The following is a 12,625-nucleotide window of genomic DNA, read 5'->3' as shown; positions in this document are numbered from 1 at the left end:
AGTTTAAGATTAATTTTAGAATTTATTGATTGTTGACCCCTTAGAATTATTATTAAAATAAATTTAGAATTTATTATCTTTAATTCCTTGGAATTTATTGTTTTTTTATTGCTTAGATAAAAGCCTATGTGCCAATCTTGATGACACTGATTTATATTCTAGAGTGCATGTGCTCCAAAGAAACTTTTATTGTGATATTCCCATACAACCAAGGTGAAAGGAGTAGGGCCTTGAAGATAAAATTCCAGAACCAAGTGATATAAACAGGGCTGCATCTTAGATCTCCTTATTTTGTTTTCAAAACTCAGGCCAGTTTTTAGAAGAATTGAATATATGTTCCTCGCCATATTACAGCAAATGTTTATTTCTTTAAAGTACATATTTTGAGTATTGGAAAAGATTCAAACCAGCATGTTACATGTTCTCCAGTGGTCCATCTTTTTTTAAAATTAATATTTACTGGAATATAGTCTCTTTACAATGCTGTGTTAGTTTCTGCTGTACAGCAAAGTGAATCAGCTATATGTATACACATATCCCCTCTTTTTTTGGCTTTCCTTCCCATTTAGGTCACCACAGAGCATTGAGTAGAGTTCCCTGTGCTATACAGCTGGTTCTAATTAGTTATCTATTTTTTATATAGTAGTGTCTATATGTCAATCCCAATCTCCCAGTTCATCCCACACCCCCAATTCCCCCGTTGGTGTCCATATGTTTGTTCTCTATGTCTGTGTCTCTATTTCTCCAGCAGTCCATCTTAATTCACAGATGAAACGGCCTTTCATGTATGTAGGACAACAAATCAAATTATTTGGTTTTATAGCTACATATGAACTTTGCCAGTTAGATATCTGGTAGCTAACATAATGTATATGGATTTACTCCTAATCAGTAGCCCTGAAAGGTGAAAGACCAAACTTTAAACTTGGTTTCAGGTAGCTTTTTTGCAAAGTAAACATATCTACTGGCTTAGCAGCTTAAAACAACCACCATTTAATAATTTCTCAAGACTCTGCATGTGGGCTGGGCTCCACCAGGTGGTGGTTCTTCTCTACATGATGCTGCCTGGCACTGGAGTCCTATCAGGCTCTGCTGGGCTGGAATCTCAAGGTGGATCACTAACATGACTGCTAGTTGGTCCTGGTTGTTTACTGGATCACCTTGCTTCTCCTCCCTGTGGCTTCTCTTTGTGGATTGGTTTTGTCAGAACATGGTAGCTACATTCCAAGAGGATGTAAGTGGGAAGGTGCCCATCTTCTTAAGGCCAGGACTAAGATCTCTTCCATTGCATTCCATTGGTCACAGCACCCTGGTACAGGCGAGGCCTCTTTACAGGGGAGGTGAAATCAACTCTACCTCTCAGTGTGGAAGTTGATTTACAATGTTGTGTTAATTTCTGCTGTACAGCAAAGTCATTTATATATATATATATATATATATATAAAAATATATTCTTTTCCATTATGGTTTATCTCAGGATATTGAATATAGTTCCCTGTGCTATACAGTAGGACCTTGTTGTTTTTCCATTCTATATATAATAGTTTGCATCTGCTAATCCCAAACTTCCAGTCCGTCCCTCCCGCAACCCCTCCCCCTTGGCAACCACAAGTCTGTTCTCGATGTCTGAGTCTGTTTCTGTTTCCTAGATAAGTTCATTTGTGTCATATTTTAGATTCCACATATGAGTGATATCATATGGTCTTTGCCTTTCTCTTTCTGACTTATTTCACTTAGTATGATGATCTCTAGGTCCATCCATGTTGCTGCAAATGGCATTATTTCATTCTTTTTTATGGCTGAGTAGTATTCCATTGTATATATGTACCACATCTTCTTTTTCCATCTGTTGATTGGATATTTAGGTTGTTTCTGTGTGTTGTCTATTGTGACTAGTGCTGCTATGAACATAGAGGTGCATGTTTTTGAATTATAGTTTTGTCTGGATATATGCCCAGGAGTGAGACTGCTGTATCATATGGCATTGGTTGTGTTATTTTGGATGGATTATTTAACTTCACTAAGCCTCAGTTTCTTAAATTTATGAAATGAGCATAATAATATTTGTTTTTCATAGGGTGCTGTGAGGCTTAAACAAAATGATACATGTAAAGCTCTTAGCACAGGGCATGGCACAGAGTAAGGATACAATAAATAATTATTGTTATCAGTATCATTCTAAGTAGGTCAGTGAGTACCAAAAGGAGTAAACCCATGACCCTGGATTCTCTGAGCTCAAACTCGCTATTAAATTAGATCACCAGAAATCTACATTCTTGGATTAAATTACTGAAGTCTCTGATTTTGAAGTACTCAAACTATGATAGAATAGGATGCTTTCAGGTTGAAATCAGGTGTTTATATAAGAAATGGGCAGGAAGAAAGTTTCATATACATATGTTCCAAACTAACTTTTGGAAGCAGTGTTCACTGTGGGTCCAGGCTAAGGGGCAACATATGTTGGAGTTTTCTCTCTTGTCCGTTGGTTTCCCACTTGCCCATAAAAATTGCTTCCCTCCTGGATGGCCTTTTAGCTTGTCTTCCTGATCCTCTGTTCCTTGTTCTTTCTTGTCTCCTTGTTTCTCCATTCACTGGGTCTTTCTTCTCTGATTCTTACCTACTTGAATACTCAGGCCACGATACTGAAATTTACCTGGATGTGTGTTTTAGGACTGCTAACCCTGCCCAGGCCAGTGTATCTGTCAATTAGGGAAGCAGAACCACTATGAAGGTTATGGAATAAGGGACTTTTAGGAATAGATTTACTGGAAAAAAGTGGGGAAATAAGTATCCAAAGGGTGAGTTAGAGGGTTAAAAAAAAGTTTCTAACCAGTTCTTCTGAAACATTGGGAGGACAAGTTGGAACTCACAAAGGACTCTGGGAAGCCAGGCAGGGCCAGCTGCTGGGATGGGTCCTTGTAGGGGGTCTGGTGCGGTCAATAGAAGGCTGTTACCTCTGTGTCTGGTGGCGGTTCTGGGGTGGATGTTGATAAGCAGGCTGGCATGTGGGAAGAAGAGATGAACTTGGATTGGAGGAGAATGGGGGAGAAGCTGGAACCCACCAGCACCTCTGCTTTGTCTCTCTCCACATCTATCTACACTGACCTTTGGGGAGTCTGGGTGCTACTTCACTTCCAGCATCCAAATCTCAATTTTTCTTTTGACCAGATATAAGAAATCCTATAGGGAAGGGGTTCTGGACGATTTGGCTCCAGTTTAGCCAAGTGCTAAGTACCATCCTACTTAACTTTTGTTTTTTCTCATCTGTATATTTTAATGTACTCAGAACCCATCCCCAGGCTTTGCCCTGTGGGGCCCATACTCTCCTAGTGAGGAAATTGGACAATATGCTTCTGGTTACAAATAATGCTAGTTATGTAGCTCATCTTGTTTTTCTTCATTCTTTGACTTCCAGGGAATTCAAGTAAAATTTTGTGCCAGGAAACAGTAACTTTTTTTTTTTTTAAAGTACTTTCATCTCTATGATTTGTTCTCATAATATGGCTTTATGTTAAAATTTTTACTTTGTATATTTGTTATTATTACATATTTAAATATATAAAGATATTTATATTTTAAAATTCTTTACTTTTAAACATAGGTAACACAATCACATAATTCAAATATCCAAACTTATAAAATGAATATACAGTGAGACGTCTCCCTGTCATCCTTGCCTCTATGTATTGAATTTCCATTCCCCCATTTCTTATTGCTCTTGCCAGAGTCTTTTTTCTTTTTTTAACATCTTTATTGGGGTATAATTGCTTTACAATGGTGTGTTAGTTTCTGCTTTAATAACAAAGTGAATCAGTTATACGTATACATATATCCCCATATCTCTTCCCTCTTCCGTCTCCCTCCCTCACACCTTCCCTATCCCACCCCTCCAGGTGGTCACAAAGCACCAAGCTGATATCCCTGTGCTACGCGGCTGCTTCCCACTAGCTATCTACCTTACGTTTGGTAGTGTATATATGTCCATGCCTCTCTCTCGCTTTGTCACAGCTCGCCCTTCCCCCTCCCCATATCCTCAAGTCTGTTCTCCAGTAGGTCTGTGTCTTTATTCCTGTCTTACCCCTAGGTTCTTCATGACTTTTTTTTTTCTTAAATTCCACATATATGTGTTAGCATACGGTATTTGCCTTTCTATTTCTGACTTACTTCACTCTGTATGACAGACTCTAGGCCTATCCACCTCATTACAAATAGCTCAATTTCGTTTCTTTTTATGGCTGAGTAATATTCCATTGTATATATGTGCCACATCTTCTTTATCCATTCATCCGATGATGGGCACTTAGGTTGTTTCCATCTCCAGGCTATTGTAAATAGAGCTGCAATGAACATTTTGGTACATGACACTTTTTGAATTTTGGTTTTCTCAGGGTATATGCCCAGTAGTGGGATTGCTGGGTCATATGGTAGTTCTATTTGTAGCTTTTTAAGGAACCTCCATACTGTTCTCCATAGTGGCTGAACCAATTCACATTCCCACCAACAGTGCAAGAGGGTTCCCTTTTCTCCACACCCTCTCCAGCATTTATTGTTTGTAGATTTTTTGATGATGGCCATTCTGACTGGTGTGAGATGATATCTCATTGTAGTTTTGATTTGCATTTCTCTAATGATTAATGATGTTCAGCATTCTTTCATGTGTTTGTTGGCAGTCTGTATATCTTCTTTGGAGAAATGTCTATTTAGGTCTTCTGCCCATTTTTGGATTGGGTTGTTTGTTTTTTTCTTATTGAGCTGCATGAGCTGCTTGTAAATGTTGGAAATTAATCCTTTGTCAGTTGCTTCATTTGCAAATATTTTCTCCCATTCTGAGGGTTGTCTTTTGGTCTTGTTTATGGTTTCCTTTGCTGTGCAAAAGCTTTGAAGTTTCATTAGGTCCCATTTGTTTATTTTTGTTTTTATTTCCATTTCTCTAGGAGGTGGGTCAAAAAGGATCTTGCTGTGATTTATGTCATAGAGTGTTCTGCCTATGTTTTCCTCTAAGAGTTTGACAGTTTCTGGCCTTACATTTAGGTCTTTAATCCATTTTAGCTTATTTTTGTGTATGGTGTTAGGGAGTGATCTAATCTCATACTTTTACATGTACCTGTCCAGTTTTCCCAGCACCACTTATTGAAGAGGCTGTCCTTTCTCCACTGTACATTCCTGCCTCCTTTATCAAAGATAAGGTGACCATATGTGTGTGGGTTTATCTCTGGGCTTTCTATCCTGTTCCATTGATCTATCTTTCTGTTTTTGTGCCAGTACCATACTGTTTTGATTACTGTAGCTTTGTAGTATAGTCTGAAGTCAGGGAGCCTGGTTCTTCCAGCTCCGTTTTTTGTTCTCAAGATTGCTTTGGCTATTCGGGTTTTGCTATTCGGGGTCCTTTGTGTTTCCATACAAATTGTGAAATTTTTTGTTCTAGTTCTGTGAAAAATGCCAGAGGTAGTTTGATAGGGATTGCATTGAATCTGTAGATTGCTTTGAGTAGTAGAGTCATTTTCACAACATTGATTCTTCCAATCCAAGAACATGGTATATCTCTCCATCTATTTGTATCATCTTTAATTTCTTTCATCAGTGTCTTATAATTTTCTGCATACAGGTCTTTTGTCTCCTTAGGTAGGTTTATTCCTAGATATTTTATTCTTTTTGTTGCAGTGGTAAATGGGAGTGTTTTCTTGATTTCACTTTCAGATTTTTCATCATTAGTGTATAGGAATGCAAGAGATTTCTGTGCATTAATTTGTATCCTGCAACTTTACCAAATTAATTGATTAGCTCTAGTAGTTTTCTGGTAGCATCTTTAGGATTCTCTATGTATCGTATCATGTCATCTGCAAACAGTGACAGCTTTACTTCTTCTTTTCTGATTTGGATTCCTTTTATTTCCTTTTCTTCTCTGATTGCTGTGGCTGAAACTTCCAAAACTATATTGAATAAGAGTGGTGAGAGTGTTGCCAGAGTCTTTTAATGCTTATAGAAGAATACAGATTTATTTTAAATGTGTATATATTTTGTAAATACATACATACAAAATAAATACCTACAAATGTATTTTATTTCCACCTATTTTTTACTCACATGGTAGACTGTCAAGTATATATTTGGAGACCATGGGAGACCTTTCCATATATACACACACACACACACACACACACACACACACACACACACACACACACACATATATACATAAGAGCTTTCTCTTCCTTTGGGAGTAGGCTGAATGTAAACCATAAATTGATACATGATGAGTCAACTATGAGACATATTCCAAAGTTCAATAAAATAATTTTTGTTTCATTTGTAGAGTTGAGTGGTATATACCATCATTTTCCTTTTCCTCATCGCAATGTAATTAGCCATATATTTTCCTCTGGAGTCAACGGCCATTCATTTATTGCTTGTGGCTCACTCATTATCTCTCTGCCCCAGTTCTTAAGTCAATCATGAAATATGTAAGATCCATCTTCAAAAGTAAATGGTCTCCAATGACTAAATCTCCTATAGGCACAGTTGTCAGTGTGACTGGGGTAAATCCTCAGAACCAAGGAAGGCTAGCCTTTCTTTTTTTTCTTTTTTTAAAAATTGGAGTATCATTGCTACACAATATTATATAAATTACAGGTGTACAATATAGTGATTCACCATTTTTAAAGGTTTTACTCCATTTACAGTTAGTATAAAATATTGGCTATATCCCCTGTGTTGTACTATATATATATATATATATATATAAAATTTTAACATCTTTATTGGAGTATAATTGCTTTACAATGGTGTGTTAGTTTCTCCTTTATAACAAAGTGAATCAGTTATACATATACATATGTCCCCATATCTCTTCCCTCTTGTATAGCTTACTTTGTACATTATAGTTTGTACCTCTCAATCCCTTCCTCATATCTTGCCCCCCTTCCCTCTCCCCACTGGTAACCACTAGTTTGTTCTCTGTATCTGTGAATCTTCTTCTATTTTTGCTATATTCACTAGTTTGCTGTATTTTTAGATTCCACATATAAGTGATATCATACAGTATTTGTCTTTGTCTGACCTGTTTCACTTAGCATAATGACCTCCAAGTCCATCCATGTTGCTGTAAATGGCATTATTTCATTCTTTTTTACGGCTGAGTAATATTCCATTATATCTGTCTATCTATCTATCTATAAATGTCAATGGAAATTTAGGTTGCTCCCATGTCTTGGCTATTGTAAATAGTGCTGCTATGAATACTGGGGTGTGTGTACCTTTCCAGGAGTAAGATTGCTGGATCATATGGCAATTCTTTAGAGTTTTAAGGGACCTCCGTGCTGTTCTCCACAGTGGCTGTATCAATTTACATTCCCACCGACAGTGTAGGAGGGCTCCCTTTTCTCCACACCCTCTCCAGCATTTGTTATTTGTAGACTTTTTGGTGATGGCCATTCTGACTGGTAAAGGTGGTACCTCATTGTAGTTTTGATTCGCATTTCTCTAATAATTAGCGATGTTGAGCATCTTTTCATGTGTCTTTTGCCCATCTGTATGCCTTCTTTGGAGAAGTGTCTATTTAGGTCTTCCATCCATTGTTTGATTGTTTTTTTTCTTATTATCGAGTTGTATGAGCTGTTTGTGTATTTAGGAAATTAAGCCCTTGTTGATTGCATCATTTGCAAACATTTTCTCTCAGTCTGTAGCTTGTCTTTCATTTTGCTTATGGTTTCCTTTGCTGTGCAAAAGCTTATGTGTGATTAGGTCCCATTTGTTTATTTTTGCTTTTATTTCTATAGCCTTGGGAGACTGACCTAAGAAAGCATTAGTATGATTGATGTCAGAGAATGTTTTGCCTATGTTCTCCTCTAGGAGTTTTATGGTGTCATGTCTTATATTTAAGTCTTTAAGCCGTTTTGAGTTTATTTTTGTGTAAGGTATGAGGATGTGTTCTAACTTCATTGACTTACATGCTGCTGTCCAGCTTTCCTAGGGGGCTTCTGTTCATTGTACAAAAACAACCCTAATTGGTAATACAGGTAGTATAGTCATAGATGATAATAAATGGAGATCTATTCCACATGTAATTTGAACAAACAGAACCTCAAATCAAGGACAGTATGAGCTCAGGATTTCAGCTGAACTAAAAACAGATGACTTCATGCTTATATCCCAAAATATTCTCTATTAATTGTGTATGTACATTTTATAGCCAAATTTGCCCTTTTTATGATTTCCCCTCAATGTTTACTTATTTATAAGCAATAGGTTTTTTTATATGCTACCTCTAGCAAACTGTTCCCTTTAATTATTCAAAATATTATTTCCCTCTTTATGTCCATTCAATAGAAAGATGAAAGTGATGTTTCTTTATAGAAGGCACAGAATTTGTAAAGACATGTCTTTCTTACTCAGTGCTCTGAAAGGAAGCAATTTTTTAATTCATGGCATAAAATTAGAATTCAATGAGGAAAGTCAGATACAGTGATTCCAAAGTAAAAGAGGTACCTTAATTTTCCAAATCCTCAGCTTTTTGTTAGCACTCATAATTGCTGTTAAAAAAAAAAGGAATTTAGTTCTTACAAGTGCTGTGAGCTAATGCCCTTGTTAGCTGAAAGGCATGGGCCTGGAGTCAGATAGTGACTGTAAATTAGTTTAGGCAGGTCTCCACTAGCAATCCAGGCTGTATTCAAGACTCAGTGAATCTCAGCTGGCCTATTCATTCACAGGGAAGTCTGGTTTCCAGGGTGGCCATGTGGGCAGGCTAGGAAGATATACCGGAAGTGCTCCGGGCTTTCCCTCCTGCATGCTAATTGAGTGCAAAATCACAGGCTGGGTTTGGACCACAAAGATGCCGGTTCTCACAGCAACCCTTTGCATGTTCTGGGTCCAGCTTCCGTATAAAACCTCGAGGTGTGTGATTAAAATCCTCCTTGGGGAAAAGAAATGTCAGACAAAAGTTACATGCAGAGAGCAGATTTGAAGAGTAGCAGTGAGTCAAAGATGGATACCAGGGAGAGGCAACTTGGATTTCCTCCAAGTGCAGGGGTGAGGACTCTCTAGATCGGGCTCCAGGTCACCTGCTCTTCTCCTCATGCTGTGGCTGTGTCACCCTCTCTCCGGTCAAATCAAAAATTGCTTTCTTCAATAAGGTTTTTATGTGCAACAGATTTTCCCTAAACACCCAGCACCGTGATGACTGCTGTCATGGGAGAGCAAAGAAATCTTAGGCGCAACGATTAATCTCAAGTACATTGCAGGCTTGTTGAAGAGATAAGACAACTAAAAAATCTGATGAGACAGGTGGTAATAAAATATTTAAATGATGTAGGCTGGATGGAATATATCACAGGAATTTAGACATACTGTTAGATGAGTTATAAGTGATGCAGTTATAGACTAGACTTTATGGGATTTTTGTGTGGAGAGAGGATGAATAAACAGGGCAGTTGGGTCCCTGTCCCCACTTCCCTAACGTCCAGCCCACTGATCTTGCCTCCTGTGAACACAGCCCTGGCCCAGTTTCTGAGCCACCCTGAGAGGAGCATTTCTGAGGTTTTATCTGATGCAAGGTTTTCAGATCTCCTTTGCTGCTGAACAGGTCCAGAATATGATGTCCTGGTGATAACTAGAACACTCCCTTATTTCAAGATTTGCATATTTTGTGTGTTAAATTGTGTCCCTTGTCCCCATCTGTCCAAATATGTTGAAGTCCCAACCCCTGGTACCTGTGAATGTTACCTTTTTGGAAATAGGGTCTTTGCTGATATAATCAAGTTACCATGCGATCATAATGGATTAGGCTAGACATTAAATCCAATGACTGCTTTCCTTATATGAAGGAAATTTGGACACCGAGACACATAGAAAAAAAAAATGCCATGTGAAGAGACAGAATGACACAGGGGAACACCTCGTGGAGACAGAGGCAGGGATTAGAGAGATGAAGCTGCAAACCAAGGATTGCTGGCCACTGCCAGAAGTGAGGAGAGAGGCAAGGATCCTTCCCTTGAGCCACTGGAGAGAGCACGACCTTGCCAGTACCTTGGCCTCCGACGTCTAGTCTCCAGAACTGTGAGAGAATAAACTTCTGTTGTTTTAAGCCACGCAGTTTGTGGTAATTTGTTATGGCAGCCCTAGGAAAGTAATACATATGAATTTTGAGAACAGTCAAGAGTTTGCTGCAATTTTTTTCTAGCACCAACCTATTTTTATTACCAAGATTTCTTTCTGGTGGCTCTTTGCAATGATCACTTTATATACCATTGATGAGGTCAGGAACAATCAAAACAGTAGACTAGTTAAAGGAATGATAGTTTCTCTCTACAGTGTTTGCTATGTAATCATTAAAATTAGGTAGAGAGAGAGATTTCAAGTTATGGAAATGATATATCTTTGAGTGGGAAAGGTAAGTTACTAAACAGTATGTATTATAATATTTCTTATTTTAAAATATACATGTATATAAAGATACTTTTATAAGTGTGGAAAGGAATATGTCAAAAGGCAAATAGTGGTTACCTCTGGGTCATAGGATTATAGGTAATTTCCATATTCTTATTTACTAATATCAATTTTCTATTTTTCCCAAAGAACAGTTATGGTATGATCCAAAGTTATTTTAAACATTGTTTCACGGCAAATTAATGCAGTTTATACTCACCTGCATCTTTCATGTGCTAAGCTTTTCTCTTTGGCTTTGTTTTAAGCACAAAACTACGCCTTAAATTGGATTATCTTTTACTTCCTCCAGCCAAAAAATCAGGATGTCTCCTCTACTTGTAAAACAAGATTGTTTCAGTGACCAAATGAGAAATATCTGATGGAAATATGAGCATGCATGTCATTTGCTGTTGCTATTTAAACTCGGAACATTTGAAACATTTAAACAAAATTATGCTTGGAGCCTTCCCTGTTAAATTGGATTATGTTGGCAATCATCTTCTCTCCTTTTCTTAGAAACCACTACACAATGAATTGTTCCTGAGCACAGATCTCATGGAATGAACTTCCTCAAAAACTTAAGTATCATTTCCAACATCCTTGATCTGGAATTTGGGTTTTGCTAAGACATGGGCTCAATCTACTTCCATTTATTTCTCTGCAGGAGGGAACCCCCTGACCCTGGCAGGACGTGGGCTCACTGTTCAATAACCCACCTTTTGCTTTTGTTTCTTTATCTTGCCACAGCTAGAAGTCTCCCTTCCGAGCCTCCTTTCTCACCACAGTTATTTTTTTCCTCTTTTTTAAAATTGAAGTATAGTTCATTTACAAGTTTGTGTTAGTTTCAAGTGTACATCAAAGTGATTCTGTTATACATCTATCTATCTATTTTTTCAGATTCTTTTCCATTATAGGTTATTACAAGATATTGAGTATATCTCCCTGTGCTATATAGTAGGTCCTTGTTGTTTACTTATTTTATATATAGTAGTGTGTATATGTTAATCCCAAACTCCTAATTTATCTCTCCCCTCCACATTCCCCCCTCATCTGCTATTCCCTTTCCACCACAGTGGTTCTTAACCTCTTCTGAGTCATGGACAGAGTTGAGAATCTGCTAAAGACCATGGGCTCTTTCCTAGAAAAATGTTCAGATGCATGAAATATTCACGTACAATTTCAGGGCCTTTCCATGCTCCTTGAAGTTTGCTTTGTTCCCATGGCTGCTGGGTTAAGACCGTCTAAAATTGACTCCCATCCATTGTAGCACTCAAGTCACATGTAAGTTCCCCTTCTGCCCTGAGATCTGTCTGTCTCGGTCAGTTCAGACCACATGAATCCTTTCTCCTCATACGTTTTCGCCACTTATGTTTGGTAGGACTTATTACTCATATCGCCTTATCCCATTTGTAATAAATCCTGTGTTTGCCTTGATTCTCTCCTTGAAGATGAGGACTCTCTATTATAATTCTTTATATTCCCTACAGTGTCTGGAGAAAATGTCCTTACCCGTGACAGCTTCTTTTCAAATATTTGCTAATGCAAAGTTCCCTTCATATCTAATTTTTCTACTCTTAAGTTTGTAATTTTATTTTTGAGGTTTTAGATGTGATTTTAGGATGAAGCCCAAAGATTTGATAAATGTATAATTTAGATATTCATGTAGTAGGGTGATATAAACATCTAGTTTGGATGCAAATGGACCAGGGTTTAAATACTAGCCTTGCCACTTACTAGCTTTATGAGCTAAAAATCTTCTTAATTTCTCTTAATTTCCTTTCTATGTGTAGAGAGAGTAATACTCACACAGTTTACACGGTGAAGATTAAATGACTATTTAAAGAAACTTGCACAGTACCTCATGTGAAGCTATAGCTATTATGATTCTTTACAAAACACGCAGTTTCATTTTGCATTATGCAGTTACTCTTTCTGACCGGTCAGGGGGGAACGAAGCTCATTTTTTTTGTTGTATTCCCAAGATCACGTCCAAGGATAATGTTTATTTCCAAAAGCTAACTACATTTTCCTAGGCTGTCTCCAGTCATTTTAGTTATTAAAAAATCTTCAGACAATACCTGGGTATTCATATTTCTTCATTGAAAGGGAATTATTTTCTTCCCATCATCTGGCAAGAAGTGAAAGTCATATTCCCTTCTTTATTATTTTTGGCTATATTGGGTCTTCGTTGCTGCGCACGGGCTTT

This window comes from Lagenorhynchus albirostris, chromosome 14 (assembly GCF_949774975.1).
Source record: "Lagenorhynchus albirostris chromosome 14, mLagAlb1.1, whole genome shotgun sequence".
Lineage (NCBI taxonomy): Eukaryota > Metazoa > Chordata > Mammalia > Artiodactyla > Delphinidae > Lagenorhynchus > Lagenorhynchus albirostris.
This window is presented reverse-complemented; position numbering follows the sequence as displayed.